The sequence below is a fragment of the Castor canadensis genome, chromosome X, assembly GCF_047511655.1.
Source record: "Castor canadensis chromosome X, mCasCan1.hap1v2, whole genome shotgun sequence".
Classification (NCBI taxonomy): domain Eukaryota; kingdom Metazoa; phylum Chordata; class Mammalia; order Rodentia; family Castoridae; genus Castor; species Castor canadensis.
In genome coordinates this window covers 35,825,306-35,850,144 of record NC_133405.1, presented here as the reverse complement: position 1 = coordinate 35,850,144, position 24,839 = coordinate 35,825,306, and the positions used below count along the sequence as shown (strand labels likewise).

Sequence of the window (24,839 nt, the reverse complement as noted above, 5' to 3'; positions counted from 1 at the left end):
ATGAAAAGGAATTTGAGGATGCCTTTACAAAATTTAGCCACTGTATACAGGATTATTTCCCAGCACTGTGCTAGGGGTTATGAGAAATAAAAGAAAAAGAAGCCAGCTCTTCTTCCTAATGACTTTATGTTTCAGTTAGAAGACAAGGTACCACACAAGATATGTCAGCATTTCCCTTGCTTCAACCCCACCTCAGACCCTAACTCTACTCTCCTGTGAGTCATTCCAAAAAGCTTTTATAGAATTGTCTTCAGGCTGAAGTGCCAAAGAAAATCTTCAATGTACACAACACTGTCAGATTCCTCTATTATACTTGACTTCTACATTTGCTATTTAGGGTAACCAACTTATTCTGCTTTGACTGGAACTTTCCCAGGAAATTCCCTTTTTCCAGGAGCTCCATCAGTTCTAGGAAATCAAAAGGTGGACCATCTTTGCCCATATTGCTCACAGAATTTCCAATGTTTGAACATTATATCAATCAGCTTTCCTTTACTGTAACAAATACCTGAGATAATCAACTTATAAAGAGAAAAGGTTTACTTTTTACTCAGAGTTTTGGAGGTCTCCGTTCGTGGTTAGTTAGCCCTGCTGCTTTGGGGCCTGTTGCATGGAAGCATATCATGGTGGGGAGCACATGACAGAGCCAAGTCACTCACTTCATGCTCAGAAAGCAGAAGAAAGAGGAAAGGTTTGGGGCCCCACAATCCCCTCCAGAAGCATACCCCCCATAACCAGAATATCTCCTACTAAGCTCCGCTTTTACAAGTTCCACCCCCTTTCAATAGGGCCATGGTAGGGATCAAGCCTTTACTCATGAACATTTGTGGGACACCCAAGATCCAAACTCCAGCTGACATTAATTCTAAAGAAAGTATGGTGTAATATGGAGAATAAAGAGAAATGGTCTCTAGCTCTCAAATGCTTTTTTTTCCACCTGAACTGCTAGTGATCAAATTTCTATTAGAAATAATGAATCTGGGTTTGAGGTATTCTATCTTTTGGAATGTCTTGTTAAGCTGCAAATGTTGCTGACAGACATAATATTAAGTCATTACTAATTATTAATAGCCTATGAAATTTAACAAGCTATGAGAAGGCAAGAGTATCAGAGAATGAGACATAAGAAAGTAAGTTTTTTGTTTTGTTTTAAATTTGATCTTATTTTTTGAATTAGTGAACATGCACTAATAATACAAAGAGATTTCATTGTGATAATTTCATGCATATATACGGTGTGCTCTGAACTAATTCACCCCCTCCATTATAGTTCCATTATTCCTCCCCTCCCTTTTTCAAACAGTGTTTGGTGAGTTTTATTATGCTATCTTCATACATATATATGAAGCATACTTCCATCCCCTACACTCCTCAGTATCTTTCCTTTCCCAATCGCTCCTCCTAATTCCCCTAGATAGTGCCCAATTACATTCATCTTATCATTTTAGGTCTAGGTTCCACAAATGAGCAAGAACATGTGCTATTTGGCCTTTTGAGCTTGCCTCATCTCACTCAGTATGATGACCTTCAGTTCTATACATTTTCCTGCAAATGACATAGTTTCATTTAATTTATAGCTGAGTATTTTCCACTATATATGTATGCATGTATCTATGTACATATATATATATATTCATTCATCTATATGTAGGTACATATATGTATATACATATATGTGTGTGTATGTGTGTGTGATATTTTCTTTATCCATTCATTGGTTATTGGGTACCCTGGCATAGAGAATGAAATGTCAGTGAGAGCCTATTTGGAATTGTTACTATGAATCCCCCCTGTACGTCAGAATACATCTTAATTTTTAAAAAATTATAAATAAAGAAAGAGAATAAAATATGCTTACAAAAGGTTGCCAGGCTTGAGTAGGGCAAAACATCTCTCTTGCCCAAGCATTGGGCAAGACAAACAGTGGTTCTCTGAATGTTACAGACATGGAAGAAGTTAGGCATATATGAAAACACCTCACCTTAGATTTGATTTGTAAAGTCTTAACCCAGGCATGACATTAAAGTTGGATGACCCACAATCAGCTCCAAATACAATGGAGCCTCTGACACCCCACCAGGTGAATAATTTAGATCCTGGATAATTTCTCCTTTTTCTGCTTGATGCTCTGCTTTATAACTATTTGCTTTGTATCTTCTCTAATTCCTTCAGTTCGGAGCTAAGCATCATTCCCTGCTACCAAATTTGCCTCAACTTGTCAGGCACAATTTTCTTTCACTCTTTCAGTCATACTTGCTTTTGGCACCTCCAGAGAGCAGCATCCCTGGCTCCCTAGTTCTGGTTGCTTTGTTCTACAGAAAGGGCTGACCTTTGACATCAGAAAGCAGTAATCCTAGGGCTGATGAAGTGGCTCAAGTGGTAGAGCACCTGGCTAGCAAGCATAAGGCCTTAATTCATACCTCAGTGCTGAGAAAGAAAAGAAAATAAGTGATTCTAGAAGTATCTCTGCTGTTACTCCCAGACCTGGAACATTTAGCAGGTACTACGGCAGTATTCAGCTAGGACCACCTCCTCAAGATGAATCAATAAAATAAATAAAGAAGTCATGGTAACAAGAGCTACACTTTACTGAGTAGAGACTCTAAGCCACAGAATGCTCAAAGATCTTTATGAGATTACCTCATATACTCCTCACCACAACTCTGACATAGAGCATTACTATAAGATGAAGAAACAGAAGCACCAAGAGGTTAAATAACTTATTATAGTTTACAAAGTTACAGAAGAATTCAAATCCAGGTTGTTCTCACTTTTGAGCCCTGTACCTATTTACTTTCAACTTATTATGAAAAGTTTCAAACACATACAAAAGTTGAGAAACAACCTCAAGAAGCCCCATGAACTCACAAACCATCTTAAACAACTAATTCAACTCCAATCCTATTACATCTATATACACACACTCACTTTACTTCTACTGGATATTTTGAAGCAAATCATAGATATTATTATTTCAACCATAAATATTTCAATATATTTCTCTAAGTGGTAAAGACTCTTTTTAAAGTTCAACCACAATGTAGCTGACATAACTTAAAATATCAACAATAATTCTTTAATGCCATCAAAGATCAAATAAGTATTCAAATGTACCTGATAGTTTCATAAATTTTTTAAACAATTCTTTTTTTGGCAGTATTGGGATTTGAACTCAGGGCCTCTTGCTTGCCAGGGAGGCATTATACCACTTGAGTCATGCTCCCAGCCACAGTTTCATAAAGTTTTATAATTTTATGTCAATATCTAAATAAGATCCACGTATTGCAATTGGTTGATAAGTCTTTTAGGTGTTCTTTAATCTCTAGGTTCTTTCTCCATTTCTTTTTTTCCCAAGGGAATTTATTGAAGATGCTAGTTTTTCCTGCAGAGCTTCCCACTGCCTATGGATTTTGCTGATTGCATCCCAACAGTGTCCTTTGAATAATCTTAAAGTTAGATATAGGGGCTTGTTCATATGCAAGCTTAATTTGTGACAAGATAATTTCATAAATGGTACTGTGTACTTTCATCACAGGTACATACTATCTGGTTGCCTCTGTTCTTGTGAATCTACCAGCCAGTGATGACCACTACCTACTAGATGTACTATTTCATCAAAGATTGTCAAATGGCAATATTCTATCATTCCTTCCTCACTCATTAACTGGAATGCTTCTATAGAAAGAAACATTGCATTATCAAGTTTTTGGTTACCCTCAGATAGAATCTGTATAAAAAAGACTAGCTGGAGGTGTGGCTCAAGCAGTAGAGTGCCTGTTTTGCAAGTGTGAAGCCCTGAATTCAAACCCCAGTCCGACCAAAAAAAAAAAAGAAAAAGAAAGTTAAAAAAAAACAGACTGCGGTGACAACCTTGTTGGTACAGATAGATGTATGCACACAGGCATGGGCACCAGTGTTTAAAAATCACAGTTTCAATCTTTCTTTCATGCTTATGTGTCTAGGGAGAAAAGTTTTAAAATATAAAAAGTATCCAGAAGGTCAACATCCATTTACATGGAATTCCAGAAGAAAACAATGAGAGGAGGAAATAATTTAAAAAATAGAAGAAAGGTTCTCATAACTGAAGGTAGATTTCATTTTGTAAAGATCACTGAGTGCTAAGTAGGATGAAAGAAAAAAGACATCTAAATACATGTTTTTAAAAATTCTAAAATATCAAAAGGAAAGGAAAGAAAGTTTCTAGGGAGAAAAAAGATTATCAACAAAGAAGTGAAAATCTCCATTAGCAGCCCTAGATGTAAACAAAACAAAGCAAAACAATGCTAGAATAATGCTTATAAAGTTTGAGGGAAAATGACTTTGAATCTAGAATTCCATATTAGTCAAATATAAGAATAAAATTAAAAAGACATTTTTCAGGCATGAATGAACTGGGGAATTTTACCTCCTAGCTATTTTCTCTGAAAAAAAAATGCCTGAAGGATATACTCCAACAATCATAAAAAGAGATCCAAGAAAGAAAAAGATCTGGGATATGAAAAACAGAGACTACAAAGGTGGATTTTTTTAAAACTGCCAGCATCTTTACACAAATCAAGACAGTGGTACCAACTGTACTGATATCCATTGTGGTCTTCATCCCACACATCCACAGTAAACTAATAAAGTTCTTGATGAAGTAGCAAAAATCAATTTTATCAAACCTCAATCATTGAGTACATTGAAAAATTATTTTCCATGTAATAAACTAGAAAGAATGTATAAAGTATGCCTGTTACATACCAATGTACAATGGTTGTCTCAAGGAAAAGTATTTGTTTGATTTGTGAGCTCAACTAGGCACTATTTAAAGTATTTTCACTTTTATTTTTAATTGCTACATTAGACTTTTTTTATGATACACTATTTTTACTTGAAAAAATTTCTGACAAGTGATGACTATTCATAGTTAGGATTTTGGAGGACATTTCTTTAAAAATGAACAAAGTGAGTCTGTCACTTTACTGACAGTATTTGTGAACACTGAGAACATCAGAGCTTCAAGTAAAAATTCAACATTAGGAAATTTTATGAGTTTGACAGCTCTCCAATGCTTAAATACCTTCCTGGCAGGATCTGTGTTAATACTAACAAATGTGATTTTTTAAATAATGTGTAGTAAAATGTGTCAACATTTGGAAGATCTGTATATCTCAGTAAAACAATGTTGTTTGTAGGTAAATGGATGGAACCGGAAATCATCATGTTAGGTTGAAGAGGAAGATAGCCTTGAAACAGGGCCATAAAACATGGTAAGCTGCCAATTAAAAGCTGTAACCTCAAGCAGGGCTGTAAAGCATGAAAAAATGCTCCTTAAAGCCATGCAAGAAAGTTCAGGACTGAGATAAAGGGTACCATGCAGAGATAAACACTCATTCCTGCCTTCCTTTGTCTCCACCTGTAAATAAATTTTCCAAAGCAGGACTCCCCTGCTGTTCTTATTTAAACAACCTTAGGTCTCTAACTCACTATTAGCCCCTAATTAATCGGAGAGCACATTCCTTGTAACCTGATGCCCTGCACTGCCTTTTAAATATCCTGTGAATCCTTTGTTCACTCCTCAGACACGGTACACCACACACATCTGAGCTCGCTGGCGTAAAATAAAATCTGAGTTCGAGAAGAATTAATTTAGAAGGTAACACACATGTACAGGAAAGCAATGCGAGTCAACTCCCTGTATAGCTATCCTTATCTCAGCTAGGAAAAACCCTTGGTCCTTCCTATTATTGCTTATACTCTCTCTTCAACAAAATTAGAGATAAGGGCAAAACAGTTCCTGCCTGGTAGCAAGGGGGTAGGGGGGGAGCGGGAGGGGGCGGGGGAATAAGGTAGGGGGCAGGGGGGAGAAATGACCCAAACATTGAATGCACATATGAATAAAAAAAAGAAAGAAAAGAAAAAAAAAAGGAACACAGATTGCTGGCCCCCAATCCCAGATCTTTTGCTCTGTGGTGTGCATAATAAATTCTAATAAATTATTAAATAAATAAATAAATAAAGTAAAGTAAAATCTGAGTTCTCCACAATCCCAAGTGTCACTTGGTTTCTCTTCTGTCAATATTTCCACAACATTTGGAGGCCCCAGCAAGATTCCAACAGTCTGGTTCCTTGAGCCACAAGCTAGTGGCTGGGCTGCATCGGAGTAAGGAGGGACAAGGGACCAAATAAGGTGGAGCACCACCCGATGGTATTCCGGGTCCTCCTTCGCCCCAGAGTTCCAACTCTCTGAACAGTCTTGACCCAGCTTGGACCCCAAGGAGAACTGGACCAACTCATATGGCAGTCTCATCCGGACTCAGTAAGCACCACCCCCGGGAAATCAGTCCTAAGTCAGACCCCGTCCCACTCGATGGAAGGGGAGCTTGATCCACTCCCAGGAACCTCCAAGAAGAGTTCCACAGGTCTTCAGTCAGGTCCCGTCCCGCTGGATGGAAGGGGACTTAATCCACTCCTGAGAATCTCTGAAAGGAGTTCCACAGTCAGGGACTTCTCCAAGAGGGGATAAGGAAAACTGTAATAACTTCAGTGTGAATATATGTGTGTGTGTGTGTGTGTGTGTGTGTGTGTGTGTGTGTGTGTGTCAATTTGTTTAAAGCACTGGGCAAAATTTAACCTGCTAGTGGAATTCCAGCTCATCTTATGCATGCTGAAGTTGACATTTTTTCTGGCATGCTTAATTTATATAACCTTTTTTGTGTGTGCATGTAAACATCTTCCAAATGGTTCTTAAATTGCTGCTGTAAGGTTAATATGATATTCAAGGATCTTGTTTTAAAGATCTCTGTTATAAACTGCTTAGGCTTTTACATTTAAATATGTAAACATCTTGAGGATGATTCTTATGGAGTAAATGTAAAAGTTATTACTCTGTTCTACTGCTACCTTAAAAAAAACAGGTTTTCAAACATTTCAATCAGGTCTCACAGGATGCAGATATTTAGGGGTTAATACTCTGGCTTAGCCTGGAGGAGAGAAAAAAAAAGGAGGCTACAGTGTGCAAAAACAATCTCGGAATTTAGGTAGTTAAAATGACCTTAGCCTGTTCCATTCTGTCATAAATAAAATCTGGGATTTAATTCTCTCTTATAATATTGGTTCTATTAACAAATGGGCTTGCTATAAATTGCTTTTATACAAAAAATAATTTCAGGGTTGCTTTCTTTCTTATTTTTTCATGCAAATGTAAGGCCCTAAGTTAAAAGATTTTATGAGTTATTTTCAACAAGTAACAAATATATATAAAAATGTATTAAGGATATGGGTTTTTTTTTTAAAAAAAAAGGTAAAAAGAATACTTTTAGATAAAAAAGGAGGATAAAGACAAGCTCCCCAGAAGATATTAAATAAATTGTCACAAAGATACAGAGTAAATTGTCATAAAAATAGAGCTTGTAGATGCTATATAACTGATGAAGTTAACTAAAATCCAGTTACATTAAAGGTTTTGTAAGGTCAAAATTTAATCCACTGATGTTAAACTAAAACTTAATTCTCTAAGCTCATAACAACAAGGCTACCTTAAAAATATTGTATTGGTCTAGATAACATTTACAAAAAACTTGTCTTAAAATGGTTTTGTTTTGTCAAGATAACTGTCAGGAATTTTTGGTGCTACAGGTTAATCCATAAATTTGTCAAGACAACAAGAGTTTACTAAAACACAGAGAAACAAGAAGCAGCTGAGCACAGGGAATACTGCTGTACTGATGTAAGCATTAAAACAAATTTACTTATGTAAAGCCAAAGTGCACCCTCCAGACAGGATTAAAAAAAGAACTCAAAAAGGAGCACTACACTGGAAGTCAAGACCTCCAGGTTCTATTGGACTCAACAGAGTGGAGACGTTAGTTCTATTCCTTCCACATGGCAGGTGGAGGAAATTTTTGGGCTGGGATGGCCAGATTGGGCCTGTTATTTTAGGGGGGGGCTCCACTGACTACAGGTTGGTGGGATCCTGCTGTATGTCGTGAGCCATATGTTAATGTCAACAATCTGCGATGTGATCCCTTATCAACATCTGAGCCATGATTCTTGGCCACTAGGTTTCCTAACTCCACACCTAGTCCCCATAAATATTTACCTGTGTTCTCTGGTGACTTTTCTCTGACTTTTGACTAATAAGGTAACTGAGTCATGTTCATTTAAAAATTGGTTTACGTAAAACTTTCTAGATGACCTCATGGCAAAACTACTGTTGTCTTGGGTGATTCTAATGCAGTTGGCACCCCATATGCATCTATGACTGGGCTATTTGGGGGTCACTGACACTGTTCTCCTTCCCCAACTGGTGAGAAATCTAAGGTTTTACTTCAAGAGCAACAACTAAACTAACATGTACATTAACCTCTATAGAGCTGTGATGCTGTTGCTGGTTCCTGGGTATTAAATATATTTATGCTCTCAAGTACATCAAGCCTTCTAAAATACAAAATTTATATAAACATGATAACAAAAAGCTAGTGGTACTGATATACTGTTCTGTTAGTTGTTAAATTGTCCATCAGAATTTTAACCATGACTCTTAAGTTTTTGTCATTACAGTTCTTCAAATCCTTCTGGGACATTTACAAGCAAGTCCATAAAAAATAACTCTAATAAGTGCTTATGTGTCAACCAGGTTAGCTTCTTAGACATCTGATTTTGTTTTATATCTTCCTTGTCTAGAAGCCCTCAGCCTAAGAGCCATCCCTTCTAAGCCTCTTTGTTGCTTAAATTTGGCCAAAAGGGTCTAGTTGGCACTGATTGCTAGCTGATCTGCTCGTTATTCCCTCCCAATGTGGGACCCAAAATAAACCAAACAAACAAAATTAGGAAAAAAACAGCCAATCAAGAAAGCTCTTGCATAATCTACATAATTAATGCAATTCCCATCAAAATTCCAATGACATTCATTAAAGAGATCGAAAAATCTACCATGAAATTTATATGGAAACAGAAGAGGCCACGAATAGCCAAGGCAATACTCACTCAAAAGAACAATGCTGGAGGTATCATGATACCCTACTTCAAACTATATTACAAAGCAGTAACGATAAAAACAGCATGGTACTGGCACAAAAACAGACATGAAGACCAGTGGGACAGAGTAGAGGACCCAGATATGAAGCCACACAACTATAACCAACTTGTCTTTGACAAAGGAGCTAAAAATATAAGATGGAGAAATAGCAGCCTCTTCAAAAAAAACTGCAGGAAAACTGGTTAGCAGTCTGCAAAAAACTGAAACTAGATCCATGAATATCACCCTATACCAATATTAACTCAAAATGGATCAAGGATCTTAATATCAGACCACAAACTCTTAAGTTGATACAGGAAAGAGTAGGAAATACTCTGGAATTAGTAGGTATAGGCAAGAACTTTCTCAACGAAACCCAGCAGCACAGCAACTAAGAGATAGCATAGATAAATGGGACCTCATAAAACTAAAAAGCTTCTGTTCATCAAAAGAAATGGTCTCTAAACTGAAGAGAACACCCACAGAGTGGGAGAAAATATTTCCCAAATATACATCAGACAAAGGACTGATAACCAGAATATTTAGGGAACTCAAAAAACTAAATTCTCCCAAAACTAATGAACCAATAAAAAAATGGGCAAGTGAACTAAACAGAACTTTCTCAAAAGAAGAAATTCAAATGACCAAAACACACATGAAAAAATGCTCACCATCTCTATCAATAAAGGAAATGCAAATTAAAACCACACTAAGATTCCACCTCACTCCTGTTAGAATAGCCATCATTAGCAACACCATGAACAACAGGTGTTGGCGAGGATGAGGGGAAAATGGAACCTTCTTACACTGCTGGTGGGAAAAAAAATTTGTACTAAAAAAATTTTAGTACAAAAAAATTTGGAGGCTACTTTAAAATGCTAAACATTGATCTACCATTTGATCCAGCAAAACCACTCTTGGGGATATACCCAAAAGACTGTGACACAGGTTACTCCAGAGGCACCTGCACATCCATGTTTATTGCGGCACTATTCACAATAGCCAAGTTATGGAAACAGCCAAGATACCCCACCACTGACGAATGGATTAAGAAAACGTGGTATTTATACACAATGGAATTTTATGCAGCCATAAAGAAGAATGAAATGTTATCATTTGCTGGTAAATGGATGGAATTGGAGAACATCATTCTGAGAGAGATTAGCCTGGCCAAAAGACCAAAACTCGTATGTTCTCCCTCATATGTGGACATTAGATCAAGGGCAAACACAACAATGGGATTGGACTATGAGCACATGATAAAAGCAAGAGCACACAAGGGAGGGGTGAGGATAGGTAAGACACCTAAAAAATTAGCTAGCATTTGTTGCCCTTAATGCAGAGAAACTAAAGCAGATACCTTAAAAGCAACAGAGGCCAATAGGAGAAGGGGACCAGGAACTAGAGAAAAGGTTAGATCAAAAAGAATTAACCTAGAAGGTAACACATACTCACAGGAAATTAATGTGAGTCAACTCCCTGTATAGCTATCCTTATCTCAACTAGGAACACTTGGTCCTTCCTATTATTGCTTATACTCTCTCTTCAACAAAATTAGAGATAAGGGCAAAATAGTTTCTGCTGGGTATTGGGAGGGGAGAGGGAGGGGGGCAGAGTGGGTGGTAAGGGAGGGGGTGGGGCAGGGGGGAGAAATGACCCAAGCCTTGTATGCACATATGAATAATAAAACAATTAAAAAAAAGAAAGATCTTGCTTCTTTTGGTGCAGATAGCCCTCCTGTAATCATGGTTAACGTTCCTAAAACCCACCAGACATTCTGTAAACAGTGCGGCAAGCACCAGCCTCACAAAGTGACCCAGTACAAGAAGGGCAAGGATTCTCTGTATGCCCAGGGAAAATGGTGTTTTGACAGGAAGCAGAGTGGCTATGGAGGGCAGACCAAGCCCATTTTCCGCAAAAAAAGCTAAAACTACAAAGAAAAGAGTGCTGAGGCTTGAGTGTGTTGAGCCCAACTGCAGATCTAAAAGAATGCTGGCTATTAAGAGATGTAAGCATTTTGAACTTGGAGGAGACAAGAAGAGAAAGGGACAAGTGATCCAGTTCTAAGCTCCATTTTTTGTTTTTTTATGAAGAAAATAAAATCATGAGGTCAATTTCAAAAAAAAAAAAAAGATCTTCAGGGGGATTCCAAGATGGCAGCTATAGGGAGGAAGCAGAAAGCATGCTTCCTAAAGTACAATCTTGGACAGACGCTGGAGATACAGGAAAAACCACTGAGAAGAGGCAAAACTTTGACTCCTCCACACCCCCAGCCCACGCATAGCATCTCCACTTCACGTTAAATGGAGAAACCAGGAGGGCTCCCACACCGCCAGATGGCACTTGCCCAGACTGCTTGGGAAGATGCAGACCACAAGCTGAGCTAAGTGGCATGTGGTACTCCCACAGACAACCCTGCGCCAGATCAGCATAGCCCCCTGGACAGACTGACCCCTACCCAGGGAAAAAAGAAAAAAAAATTGAATAATAAGCAAAAACAACAAAAAAGACACATAGCAAAGAGGGCGGGGCACCCTGAGTGCCAAAGGGGGGGAGGGGCAATCCCTCACAGAACTCTAAATAAGCAAGCTGGCCGGAGAAGGCAGGAGTGGCGGCACATGCCCAGCAACGAGGAGCAGGAAAGCTTGTAAAAGTGGCGGTGAGAGGAAAACTCCACAGGACAGAGGGGAAGGCCCACATCCCACGTGAACTGTAAATAAACAAGCCGACCTGAGAAAGCGGGTACAGTGTCACCTCCCCCAGTGTGCTTGGAAAGGGGAAAGCTTGTAGCAGTGACAGTCGCACCCAGGAGAACTCTAAGTAAACAAAGCCTGAGGAGCTAGGTGAGTGCTAACCTCACTCCTGAGATCTGCAATCAATAAAGCCTCCAGCAACAGCAGGCTGACAGCAGTGCGCAGGTGAGCCCCAGATAGACATTCACAGAACTGTCTCCAGACTCTTTTTTTTCTCTCTTCCTTTGATGCTACAACAACCAAACTACGCCTGCTTGCTGACAAACTTACTGAAACTGTATTGCATTTGAACTTGGGACACCTTGTGGTGTTTTGTTTTCTTTTGTTATGTTTTGTTTTGGTTTTTCTTGGTTTTTTTCCCTTTGATAAGACAACGACAGAACTACTTCTGAGACACCATCTCCAGGATTGTAGGCTGAGGGACTAACACCAAAATTATTCAGAAGGAAATTTTATTGCATTTGAACTTGGAGATTTTTTTAAAATTTTTTTCAATCCTCTCTCTGTGTCTCTACGCCTGTTTAGCTTACTGTTGATAAGTACACTATCTCTCTCTGTTTTTATCTTTGAAACTTTCATTTGTTTGTTTTTTACTTGTTTATTTTTTTTCCTTTTTTCTTTAATTCTTTGCTTTCCCTCTCACCCTTCCATTCTAAAAATCACCATTGTTATTATTACAAGCTAGAAAATACTTAATTGCACACAGTACAGGGACAATAACAACACCAAGGGCAATGATGGGAAGACAGAAAAAACAGGGAAACCAGTTTCCCCACAGCAAAAAATTACCTACAGGAACCAGAGGGAAATGAAGAAAACAGATACTCAGATCCAGACTCCAACAAAATGAAGATAAACTATACCAAAGAACCCAATGAAGCCCACAAGAATAACCTAAAAGAAGAAATCCTACAGGTAATCAATGAGAATTTTATAGAGATGATACTGGATATGGTCAACCAAATTGTACAGGAAACACTCAAGAAATTCCAAGACAACAAAAACAGAGAATTTGAAAAAGCACAAGAAGAAATAAAAGAAACCAAAGAAGCACTGTATAAACACCAAAGTGAAATGAAGAACACGATTAATAAATAGATAAATGAACTCAGGACAAAAATAGACAATATTAAAGAGGAAGGGACTCAGGATATGGAAAACCTCAGAAAAAAGCACGAAAAAGAATTACAACACAAAATGGAAGGCCAATCCAGCAGAATAGAAAAACAGAAGAAAGAATCTCAGAACTTGAAGATGAAATGGTAATTAAAGGAAAAACTGAAGAACTATTAGTTAAACAACTCAAGACCTGTGATAAGAAAGTGCAAGAACTCACCAACTCCATCAAAAGACCAAACATGAGAATCATGGGCATTCAAGAAGGAGAAGAGGTGCAAGCAAAGGGAATGCATAATATATTCAATAAAATAATAACAGAAAATTTCCCAAATCTAGAGAAAGATATTCCCATACAGATGCAAGAGGCCTCCAGAACACCAAACAGACCAAATCAAAATAGAACTACCCCATGGCATATCATCATTAAAACAACAAGTACAGAGACTGAAGAAAGAATATTGAAGGCTGGAAGAGAGAAAAAACAAGTAACATACAAAGGTAAACCCATTAAAATCACAGCAGACTTTTCAAAGAAACATTAAAAGCAAGAAGAGCTTGGGGTGAGATCTTCCGGGCACTGAATGAAAATAACTTCAACCCCAGGATACTCTACCCAGCAAAACTATCATTCAAAATACATGGAGCAATAAAAATCTTCCATGATAAGCAGAAACTAAAACAATATGTGAACACAAAGCCACCACTACAAAAGATTCTTCAAGGGATTCTACACACAGAAAGTGAAACCCAACATAACCATGAAAGGGCAAGCAGCACCAAACTACAGGAAAAGAACAAGTAAGAAAGTAGAGAGTAACCTCAACTTAGGTACACACAATCAAACCTTCAAACAACTAAGACAACTATATGACAGAAATCACTACATACCTATCAGTACTAACACTTAATGTTAATAGACTTAATTCCCCCATCAAAAGGCACAATTTGATGAAATGGATTAAAAAGGAAGATCCAACACTTTGTTGCTTACAGGAGACCCATCTCACCGACAGAAATAAGCATAGGCTTAGGATGAAAGGCTGGAAGAAGATTTACCAAGCCAATGGCCCCCCAAAACAGGCAGAAGTAGCAATACTTATCTCTGACAAAGTAGACTTCAAACCTACATTGATCAAATGAGATAAAGAAGGACATTCCACATTAATAAAAGGGGAAATAGACCAAAAGGAAATAACAATTATCAACCTATATGCACCCAATGTCAAAGCACCCAATTTCATCAAACATATACTGAAGGACCTAAAAGCATATATTAACACAGTGATCGTGGGAGACTTTAACACCCCATTATCGTCAATAGATAGGTCATCCAAACAAAAAATCAATAAAGAAATCCAAGATCTAAAATATACAATAGATCAAATGGACCTACTTGATGTGTACAGAACATTTCACCCAACTTCTACACAATATACAGTCTTCTCAGAAACCCATGGAACCTTCTCCAAAATAGATCATATCCTAGGGCACAAAGCAAGCCTCAGCAAACATAAGAAAATAGAAATTATACCATGCGTTCTATCTGATCACAATGCAATAAAACTAGAACTCAACAAGAAAAGTAAAGACAAAAAACATGCAAACAGCTGGAAACTGAATAACTCATTGCTCAATGAACAATGGGTCACTGATGAAATGAAAGAGGAAGTTAAAATGTTCGTGGAAGTGAAGGAAAATGAAAACACAACCTACCGGAACCTGTGGAACACAGCAAAGGCAGTCCTGAAAGGAAAGTTTATAGCCATGAGTGCATATATTAAAAAGACTGAAAGATCCCAAATCAATGACCTAATGATACATCTCAAACTCCTAGAAAAACAAGAACAAGCAAATCCCAAAACAAATAGAAGGAGAGAAATAATAAAAATAAGAGCTGAAATCAACGAAATAGAAACCAAAAAAACCATACAAAGAATTAATGAAACAAAAAGTTGGTTCTTTGAAAAAATAAACAAGATTGACAGACCCCTGGCAAACCTGACTAAAATGAGGAGAGAAAAAACCCAAATTAGTAGAATCAGGAATGCAAAAGGGGAGATAACAACAAACACCATGGAAGTCCAGAAAGTCATCAGAGACTACTTTGAGAAACTATGTTCAACTAAATTCAAAAATCTTAAAGAAATGGACAGATTTCTAGATACATATGATCATCCAAAACTGAACCAAGAGGATATTAATCACCTGAAGGGATCTATAACACAAAATGAAATTGAAGCAGCAATCAAGAGTCTCCCCAAAAAGGAAAGTCCAGGACCGGATGGATTCTCTGCCGAATTCTACCAGATCTTTAAAGAACTGATACCAACCGTCCTTAAACTGTTCCACGAAATAGAAAGGGAAGGAAAACTGCCTAACACATTTTATGAAGTCAGTATTACACTTATCCTAAAACCAGGCAAAGACACTTGCAAAAAAGAGAACTATAGGCCAATTCCTTAATGAACATTGATGCAAAAATCCTCAATAAAATAATGGCAAACCGAAGTCAGCAACACATCAAAAAGATCATTCACCACGACCAAGTAGGCTTCATCCCAGGAATGCAGGGCTGGTTTAACATACAAAAATCAATAAATATAATAAACCACATTAATAGAAGCATAGACAAAAACCACTTGATCATCTCAATAGATGCAGAGAAAGCCTTTGATAAGATCCAACACCATTTCATGATAAAAGCTCTAAGAAAACTAGGAATAGAAGGAAAGTACCTCAACATTATAAAAGCTATATAAGTCAAACCTACAGCCAGCATTATACTTAATGGAGAAAAACTGAAACCATTCCCTCTAAAATGAGGAGCTAGTCAAGGATGCCCACTATCTCCACTCCTATTCAACATAGTACTGGAATTCCTAACCAGAGCAATTAGGCAAGAAGAAGGAATAAAAGGAATACAAATAGGTAAAGAAACTGTCAAAATATCCCTATTTGCAGACGATATGATCATATACCTTAAAGACCCAAAAAACTCTACTCAAAAGCTCCTAGACACCATCAGTAGCTATAGCAAGGTAGCAGGATATAAAATCAGCATAGAAAAATCATTAGCATTTCTATACACCAATAATGAACAAACTGAGAAAGAAAATATGAAAACAATTTCATTTACAATAGCCTCAAAAAAAATCAAATACCTAGGTGCAAACCTAACAAAGGATGTGAACGACCTCTACAAGGAAAACTATACACTTCTGACGAAAGAGATTGAGGAAGACTATAGAAAGTGGAGAGATCTCCCATGCTCATGGATTGGTAGAATTAACATAGTAAATATGTCTGTACTCCCAAAAGTAATCTACATGTTTAATGCAATTCCCATCAAAATTCCAATGACATTCATTAAAGAAATCGAAAAATCTACCATTAAATTTATATGGAAACACAAAAGGCCATGAATAGCCAAGGCAATACTCAGTCAAAAGAACAATGTTGGAGTTATCACGATACCTGACTTCAAACTATATTACAATGCAATAATGATAAAAACAGCATGGTACTGGCACAAAAACAGACATGAAGACCAGTGGAACAGAACAGAGGACCCAGATATGAAGCCACACAACTATAACCAACTTGTCTTTGACAAAGGAGCTAAAAATATACGATGGAGAAATAGCAGCCTCTTCAACAAAAACTGCTGGGAAAACTGGTTAGCAGTCTGCAAAAAACTGAAACTAGATGTATGTATATCACCCTATAGCAACATTAACTCAAAATGGATCAAGGATCTTAATATCAGACCCCAATCTCTAAAGTTAGTGCAGGAAAGAGTAGGAAATACTCTGGAATTAATAGATATATAGGCAGGTATAGGCAAGAACCTTCTCAATGGAACCCCAGCAGCACAGCAACTAAGAGCATAGATAAATGGCACTTCATGAAACTAAAAAGCTTCTGCTTAACAAAAGAAATGGTCTCTAAACTGAAGAAACACCCACAGAGTGGGAGAAAATATTTGCCATTGATAAATGGCACTTCATGAAACTAAAAAGCTTCTGCTTAACAAAAGAAAAGGTCTCTAAACTGAAGAAACACCCACAGAGTGGGAGAATATATTTGCCAGCTACTCATTAGACAAAAGACTGATAAGCAGAACATATAGGGATCTTAAAAAACTAAATTCTCCCAAAATTAATGAACCAACAAAGAAATGGGCAAGTGAACTAAACAGAACTTTCTCAAAAGAAGAAATTCAAATGGCCAAAAAAACACATGAAAAAATGCTCACCATCTCTAGCAATAAAGGAAATACAAATTAAAACCACGCTAAGATTCCACCTCACCCCTGTTCGAATAGCCATCATTAGCAACATCACTAACAACAGGTGTTGGCGAGGATGCGGGGGAAAAAGGAACCCTCTTACACTGCTGGTGGGAATGTAAACTAGTACAACCACTCTGGAAAAAAATTTGGAGGCTACTTAAAAACCTAAACATTGATCTACCATGTCATCACTCTTGGGGATATACCCAAAAGTCTGTGACACAGGTTACTCCAGAGGCACCTGCACACCCATGTTTATTGCAGCACTATTCACAATAGCCAAGTTATGGAAACAGCCAAGATGCCCCACTACTGATGAATGGATTAAGAAAATGTGGTATCTATACACAATGGAATTTTATGCAGCCATGAAGAAGAATGAAATGTTATCATTTGCTGGTAAATGGACAGAATTGGAGAACATCATTCTGAGTGAGGTTAGCCTGGCTCAAAAGACCAAAAATCGTATGTTCTCCCTCATATGTGGACATTAGATCAAGGGCCAACACAACAAGGGGATTGGACTTTGGTCACATGATAAAGCGAGAGCACACAAGGGAAGTATGATTGTAGGTAAGACACCTAAAAAACTAGATAGCATTTGTTGCCCCCAATGCTGAGAAACTAAAGCAGATACTTTAAAGCAACCGAGGCTAACAGGAGAAGGGGACCAGGAACTACAGAAAAGGTTAGTTCAAGAAGAATTAACCTAGAAGGTAACACACATGCACAGGAAATCAATGCGAGTCAACTCCCTGTATAGCTATCCTTATCTCAACTAGCAAAAACCCTTGTTCCTTCCTATTATTGCTTATACTCTCTTTTCAACAAAATTAGAGATAATGGCAAAATAGTTTCTGCCGGGTAGCAAGGGGGTAGAGGGGGAGATGGAGGGGCCAGGGGGGGTAAGGGAGGAGGCGGGGGGAAGCAGGGAGAAATGACCCAAACACTATATGCACATATGAATAAAATAAATATTAAAAAAAAAGAAAGATCTTCAGTTTACAGACATACCACCCCGAAATCGCCTGATCTCATCTAATCTTGGAAGCTAAGTAGGGTCGGGCCTGGTTAGTAGTTGGATGGAAGACAGATCTTCAGAAGAGACTGCTCAGAGACAAGCAGTTTGGAGACAAAAGTGGTAATGCCATCAAAGTTCAAATGGAGTCACTGGTGCCAGACCTCTCAAAAATAACCAAGGCTGAGAGGATTGAAGAAATGGTTCTTATGCATGTGTGCCTATCTGACATTAAAGATTTTCCAGACACAAACATACTTTTAGAAAGGGTCTTCTACTAAAACAGAGACAAAATAACTATTTTTACTGGCTGTAAACATGTCCTTTAATACTTAAAGATGGTGGTTTTTACTTTTAAAAAACACAACGAGTTTTCTTGGACATATATACTGACATTATATTGTTTCCAAGGTAATTCTACTCAGTTAAAAAAAAGGGATATGATAAATAAAAAAATTTTTTAAAAACCCATTCTAACCCAGGTGGACAGGTCCCTAGTAATATTAGCAACTCTTATGGCTGTTAAAGTTGCAGGTATCACTCCCAGGATTCAGCACTCCTGGATAAAAAGGCAACCCCCCCTGCAGAGCCCAATGACTGACAGGCTGTCCATGATTCAACTAACCCCCTCTGATTAAGGTTCCAGAGGACGTCATAACAGCATGCCATCGCTCGAGAGCTCTCCAGCCCTGCCATAGCCACATCCCGGAAGCTGGTTGGTCAACGCACAGCAGAAGCCTGAGGAGTCATCCACCAGGACATGAATGTATCCTCTCTTCTGTCACCCATATGTTATCCTGCTGATTAGCATTCTTGCAATCTGTTTGCACTAGGACTGGCTGTCACTGCTTGCCAGGATTGAAAGGTAGGCTAGGGATTACTGCTGGCCTTCTGTTATCTCTTCATAGTAGGAAGCCTTACTGCTGTTTGGTGCTATCTGTAGCCCAGACCCCAGTCTCAGGTATGAGGTCTCTAATGTGCTATTGCCTGCATTTTAAGGTTGTTCAATCAAGAGGCCAGGATGACTGCTCAGCCTGTGTAAAGCTGCTTTTCTTCCAGGGAAAATTGTGGTATGCCTTCACCTTTTCTCAATATCTGTCACCTGTGTACAGCATATCAATTTCTAAATGCATCAGGGGAGGGACAATTTACTATAAAGAAAAGCTGACAGGCCTAACCAGGTCCTGCAAGAACAAGGGCCCTATAGGGCAGATGGTTTGCTGGCAGAAACACAGGGACCCCTTAAAGGCATGGAAGGACGAAATGACAGGGGGAGGAAATAAACCTCATTATGTCTGGGCACCCTACCCTTCCACACCCCTGCCCCGTATCAGTTTACTAAGGGGAGAGTCACAAATCTAGATGGGCCACCCAAAGGTAATTACTTAGGTGGACATGAGCCTGCAAAAGACATTGATCTGCCACCACCATGACCCCCATTAAGGCTTCCTTCCGGGACAGGGAACCTTAACTAGGAATCTCAACTGTACAACTTGCTAAATACAACCCACCGCCTCCTTAATCTTACAAACCCACCATTGGCGGGTGATTACTGGCTCTGCCTGCCTACAGTCCCATTACGTAGCAAGCCCTCGTGGGCCCCCTTCAACCAGACTGTGCATTAAACTTCTCTCAACTCTACCAGTACAAAACTCAGAGTAAAAATATACAACTATTTCAGAGGGCCCCTAATTGTATCTACAATTCAAAAGGATACTATCCAGTGGGGGAAATGGCTGCTGGCCAGTGTGTTCAAATCCAAAACCGTACAGCTACCACCATTAGATGTACAGTTGACAGGCTATGGTATAGCAGCCTGGGAATCTTCTTTATCTGTGGGACCCTTGCTTATCAGTGCTTGCCAGCTAACTGGAATGGCATTTGCACATTAGCATTCCTCACCCCCCAGATAAACATGGTGCCTAACAATCAAATCCTCCCCATACCTTTAGTGGCTCATACGTGGTCGAAGAGAGCTATCTAGTTCATACCTTTATTAATCGGACTGGGGATAACAGCTGGGATAGAAACAGGCATAGGAGAGATTGCCTCATCAGCCACCTACTATAATCAACTCTCTGTGGACCTAACAAATGACATAAAACAAGTGGCTAGGTCTATAGTGACCATGCAGGACTAGTTGGACTCCCTAGTATCAGTGGTCCCCCAAAATCAGAGAGGGTTGGACTTTCTGCTGAGAAGGGAGGGTTTTTCCTTTTCTTAAATGAGGAGTGTTGTTTTTATGTAAATCAGATGGGAACAGTCAGAGATCTGGCTCCTTCCGTTATCTGGCCCCCTTCTCATGCTTCTATCGGCACTTGTGTTTGGTATGTGCACTCTGAATGCCAAAACTCACTTCATTAGCTCACAAATGGAGGCAATAAAGTTGCAGCTCTTGGTTACACAATATAGGCCTTTGGGACTAGAGGAACCTTATGGAATTTCTAAAGTCTAGTGTTGATGCTTGTCCACAAGTGAAGAAAGCATCAAGAGGGGGGAATGAAGAGGAAGATAGCCTGGAAACAGGGCCATAAAACATGGTAAGCTGCCAATTAAATGCTGTAACCTCAAACAGGGCTGTAAAACATGAGGAATTGCCCAGTAAAGCCATGCAAAAGTTCAGGACCCAGATAAAGGGCACCATACAGGATTAAACACTCATTTCTGCCTTCCTTTGTCTCCACCTGTAAATAAACTTTCAAAAGCAGGACTTCCTTGCTGTTCTTATCTAAACAACGTTAGGTCTCTAACTCACTATTAGCCCCTAATTAATCGGAGAACTCATTCCTTGTAACCTGATCCCCTGCACTGCCTTTTATTTATTTATTTATTTTTATTATTCATATGTGCATACAATGCTTGGGTCATTTCTCCCCCCTGCCTCCACCCCCTCCCTTACCACCTACCCCACCCCCTCCATCTTCCCCCCACCCCCTCGATACCCGGCAGAAACTATTTTGCCCTTATCTCTAATTTTGTTGAAGAGAGAGTATAAGCAATAATCGGAAGGAACAAGGGTTTTTGCTAGTTGAGATAAGGATAGCTATACAGGGAGTTGACTCACATTGATTTCCTGTGCATGTGTGTTACCTTCTAGGTTAATTCTTTTTGATCTAACCTTTTCTCTAGTTCCTGGTCCCCTTTTCCTATTGGCCTCAGTTGCTTTTAAGGTATCTGCTTTAGTTTCTCTGCGTTAAGGGCAACAAATGCTAGCTAATTTTTTAGGTGTCTTACCCATCCTCATATCTCTCTTGTGGGCTCTCGCTTTTATCTTGTGATCAAAGTTCAATCCCCTTGTTGTGTTCACCCTTGATCTAATGTCCGCATATGAGGGAGAACATATGATTTTTGGTCTTTTGGGCCAGGCTAACCTCACTCAGAATGATGTTCTCCAATTCCATCCATTTACCAGCGAATGATAACATTTCATTCTTCTTCATGGCTGCATAAAATTCCATTGTGTATAGATACCACATTTTCTTAATCCATTCGTCAGTGGTAGGGCATCTTGGCTGTTTCCATAATTTGGCTATTGTGACCTGCACTGCCTTTTAAGTATCCTGTGAATCCTTTGTTCAGTCCTCAGACACGGTACACCATACACGTCTGAGCCCACTGGCGTACAATGAAATCTGAGTTCTCCACAATTCCAAGTGTTGCTTGGTTTCTCGTCTGTCAATATTTGCACAACAAAGTGAGGTAAGCTACGCTCAGAAAACATACACACACACACACACACACACACACATACACACATATGAGAGAGAACATGACTGTATTAGTGAATGTGTCTGAGAGGACAATGGGGAGGTGGAGAGGAAAAGAGAATGATAGATGGTGAAAAATATTGAAATGCAATGCATCTGTATATGAAGATAATATAACATAATGCACTGTAATCTGTTGAATAATATGGAATCAGGGTGATAAAGAGTAAGTAAGAGAGGGGGCTAATGTGATTAAAGTATGATATATACATGTGTGAAATACCAAGGTGAAACCCCCTTAAAGAATAAATATACATTCTAAAAAAGGAAGGTAAAACAGGTCTCTTTCCCCCAAAAAGATAAGTACATATAATATTCAGTTCAATGAAAATTATGCAAGATAAAACAATATTACCTGAGTGATCAGGAAGGGCTCTCTGAAAAAGTAGAATTTGAACTAAAATGCTTTCTATATGAGAAAAGCTATGGGATATTGATTCCTTTCTTCCCAGGAGGTTGCATGGTTCCTATCCAAATATTCCCCAGTAACCAGCTCAACAAACCTAGGAGTTTGGGGAGAGGCAGCCTTTATCAAACCACAAAAAGTTTTGTTACACCCTATCCCAGGGAAATGACTGCTTACCTGCCTTGCATTTGTGGGCCTTCCAAGTGATTGTTTTCAGAACAAGGAAGACCTGCTCCAAAGTAACTTATTAGAAAACTTTTTTCTTTTCTTTCTTTTTTTTTTGTAGTACTGGGGCTTGAACTCAGGGTCTTCACCTTGAGCCACTCCACCAGCCATTTTTTGTGATGGTTTTTTTTTCAAGATAGGGTCTCATAAACTATTTGCCTGGGCTGGCTTCGAACCTCAATCCTCCTGATCTCTGTCTCCTGAGTAGGTAGTATTACAGGCATGAGCCACCAGCACCTGGCTTAGGAAACTTTCAATGGCACTTTCTTTCCCAAATTTTTCCCTAGCCTGCATCCAGCAACACCACAAAGAGACTTCGGCTCATCTCAGGGGATCTCCAGAGAAACGCCATATAGTTCCCATATAAGAACAGCTGCCTTTCGGTTCCTGACAACAAAGCCCATATGTAGGTCCTAAGTCTATGCTATGTCGCTACTGTAGCTGGTAACAAACATGAAGCATCTTGATTTCTGGTGGTACATTATTATAGCTTGAATATGAAATGTCCCTCACAAGCTCATATATCGAAGGCTTGGTCCTCAGCTCATAGTGCTATTTCTGGGGTTACTACAAACTTCAGGAGGAGAGGCTTAGGTGGAGGAACAGGTCACTGGAGGCCTAGGTAACTAGGGGCTCCTTCCTAACTCTGCTTCCTGTCCACCATAAAATAAGCTACTTTGCTCCACCACATGCTCCCCACCATTATGTTCTGCCTCACCATAGCCCAGGATCAACGAAGCCATGGATTGATACCTCTGAAACCATAAGCCAAGTTATATCTTTTCTCCTTTAAGTTGTTTCTCTCAGGTTATTTGTCACAATGACTAAAAATCTAACACACCCATGAGCTACTCAACATCCTGCACTACACAGAGGCATGGCTTTGTCTACATTTTTTCTAAAAAGCAGACAGGTGGTAGCTCAGGCCTGTAATCCCAGCACTCAGGATTCTGAGGCAGGAAATTCACAAGTTTGAGACCAGTCTGGACAACATAGCAAGACTCTGTCTCAATCTCCACCACCATCACCAAAAAAAAATGCTAAAGAAGCTGAGTAAGACCTACTATACTGACTTTTAATCATCAAGTATGCCTAGGAGACATTTCTTGGATTCCTTGCATTCCTGACCAACTCTCTCCGACTAGTCATAGCATGCTGATTAGTGAAGTCAACACTTTCCTGTGAATGGCCCACTTTCTTCAGCTGAACCACTTCTGTCCTATTTATCTCTACTTCATTCTTCAGAGAAATAGTTGAAACATCTCCACAAAGGCCTAATCTTGCCACATCTGACTGGGGAGCCCAATTTGTGCAACAGTTCTAGAGAGCACACTTCCAATGCACTATGCCCAAATCCATGTGTCCCATCACCAGCTAACAGAACAGTCCAATAGAACACACAAACCAGATTTTGGAGGATCCTTCTGATTATCATGCACCTTCTACCAATAAGATAATTAAGCCACACACCTCCCAAATGCTTCCCGTACTCTACACCCATCTGCTAGAGCACCCCTTTTCGCAGGAATTATAGCTTTCTCCTTCATGGTAAGAGATATTGATTACCCACCAAGCACCAAATTCATAAAAGGCACTCTTAATCCGGACTGTCACCTTTTTACCTCAGTGTATGGCTTGGTGAGTTTCAGGACTGGGTTTCAGTCCTGTTACGGTTTGGATCTTAAATCTCCCTCAAAAGTCCATATGCTAAATGGTCACCAGGCTGTGGCACTATTGGGAGGTAATGGAAACTTTAAGAGGTGGGGCCCAGTGGGAGGAAGCTAGATCACCAGGGGCATGCCCTTGAAGGGGATACTGGTACCCTAGTCCCTTCCTCTCTTTGCTTCCTGGCTGCCATGAGGTGAACAGAACTCCTCTCCTGCCATGATATACTGTGCTGCCATAGGCCACCATGGACTGAATCCTCTGAGCCCAAATAAACCTTTTCCTTTATAAATTTATTTTATCAGGTATTTTGTCACATCAATGGAAAGCTGACTAGCAAAGTCCCCACTGGTCCTCTCATCCACATTCCTTTATGCAGTGAACAATTGTACCCAGCAAGCCTGTAGAGATTTAGTGATTAAAAAGAGTTTCATCACTGACTAAAAACGTGATAGGTTCCCCCAGGAAGATCAATGAGACATCTACATTTGCCAAAGATCTTATCTAGCTCTCTACCTACAGTGTCTACTCTACCTGTCCCTAATACATATTTTGGAACCATGCCCTGGGCTGATCACGTGAATTCCCAGAAAC

General features: G+C 39.2%; 1 pseudogene; it reads left to right on the top strand.

Annotated features, from left to right (window-relative positions):
* The first annotated feature begins 10,721 nt into the window (after positions 1-10,721).
* On the top strand, positions 10,722-11,124 carry LOC141419623 (large ribosomal subunit protein eL42-like; annotated as a pseudogene).
* Positions 11,125-24,839: the final 13,715 nt, after the last annotated feature.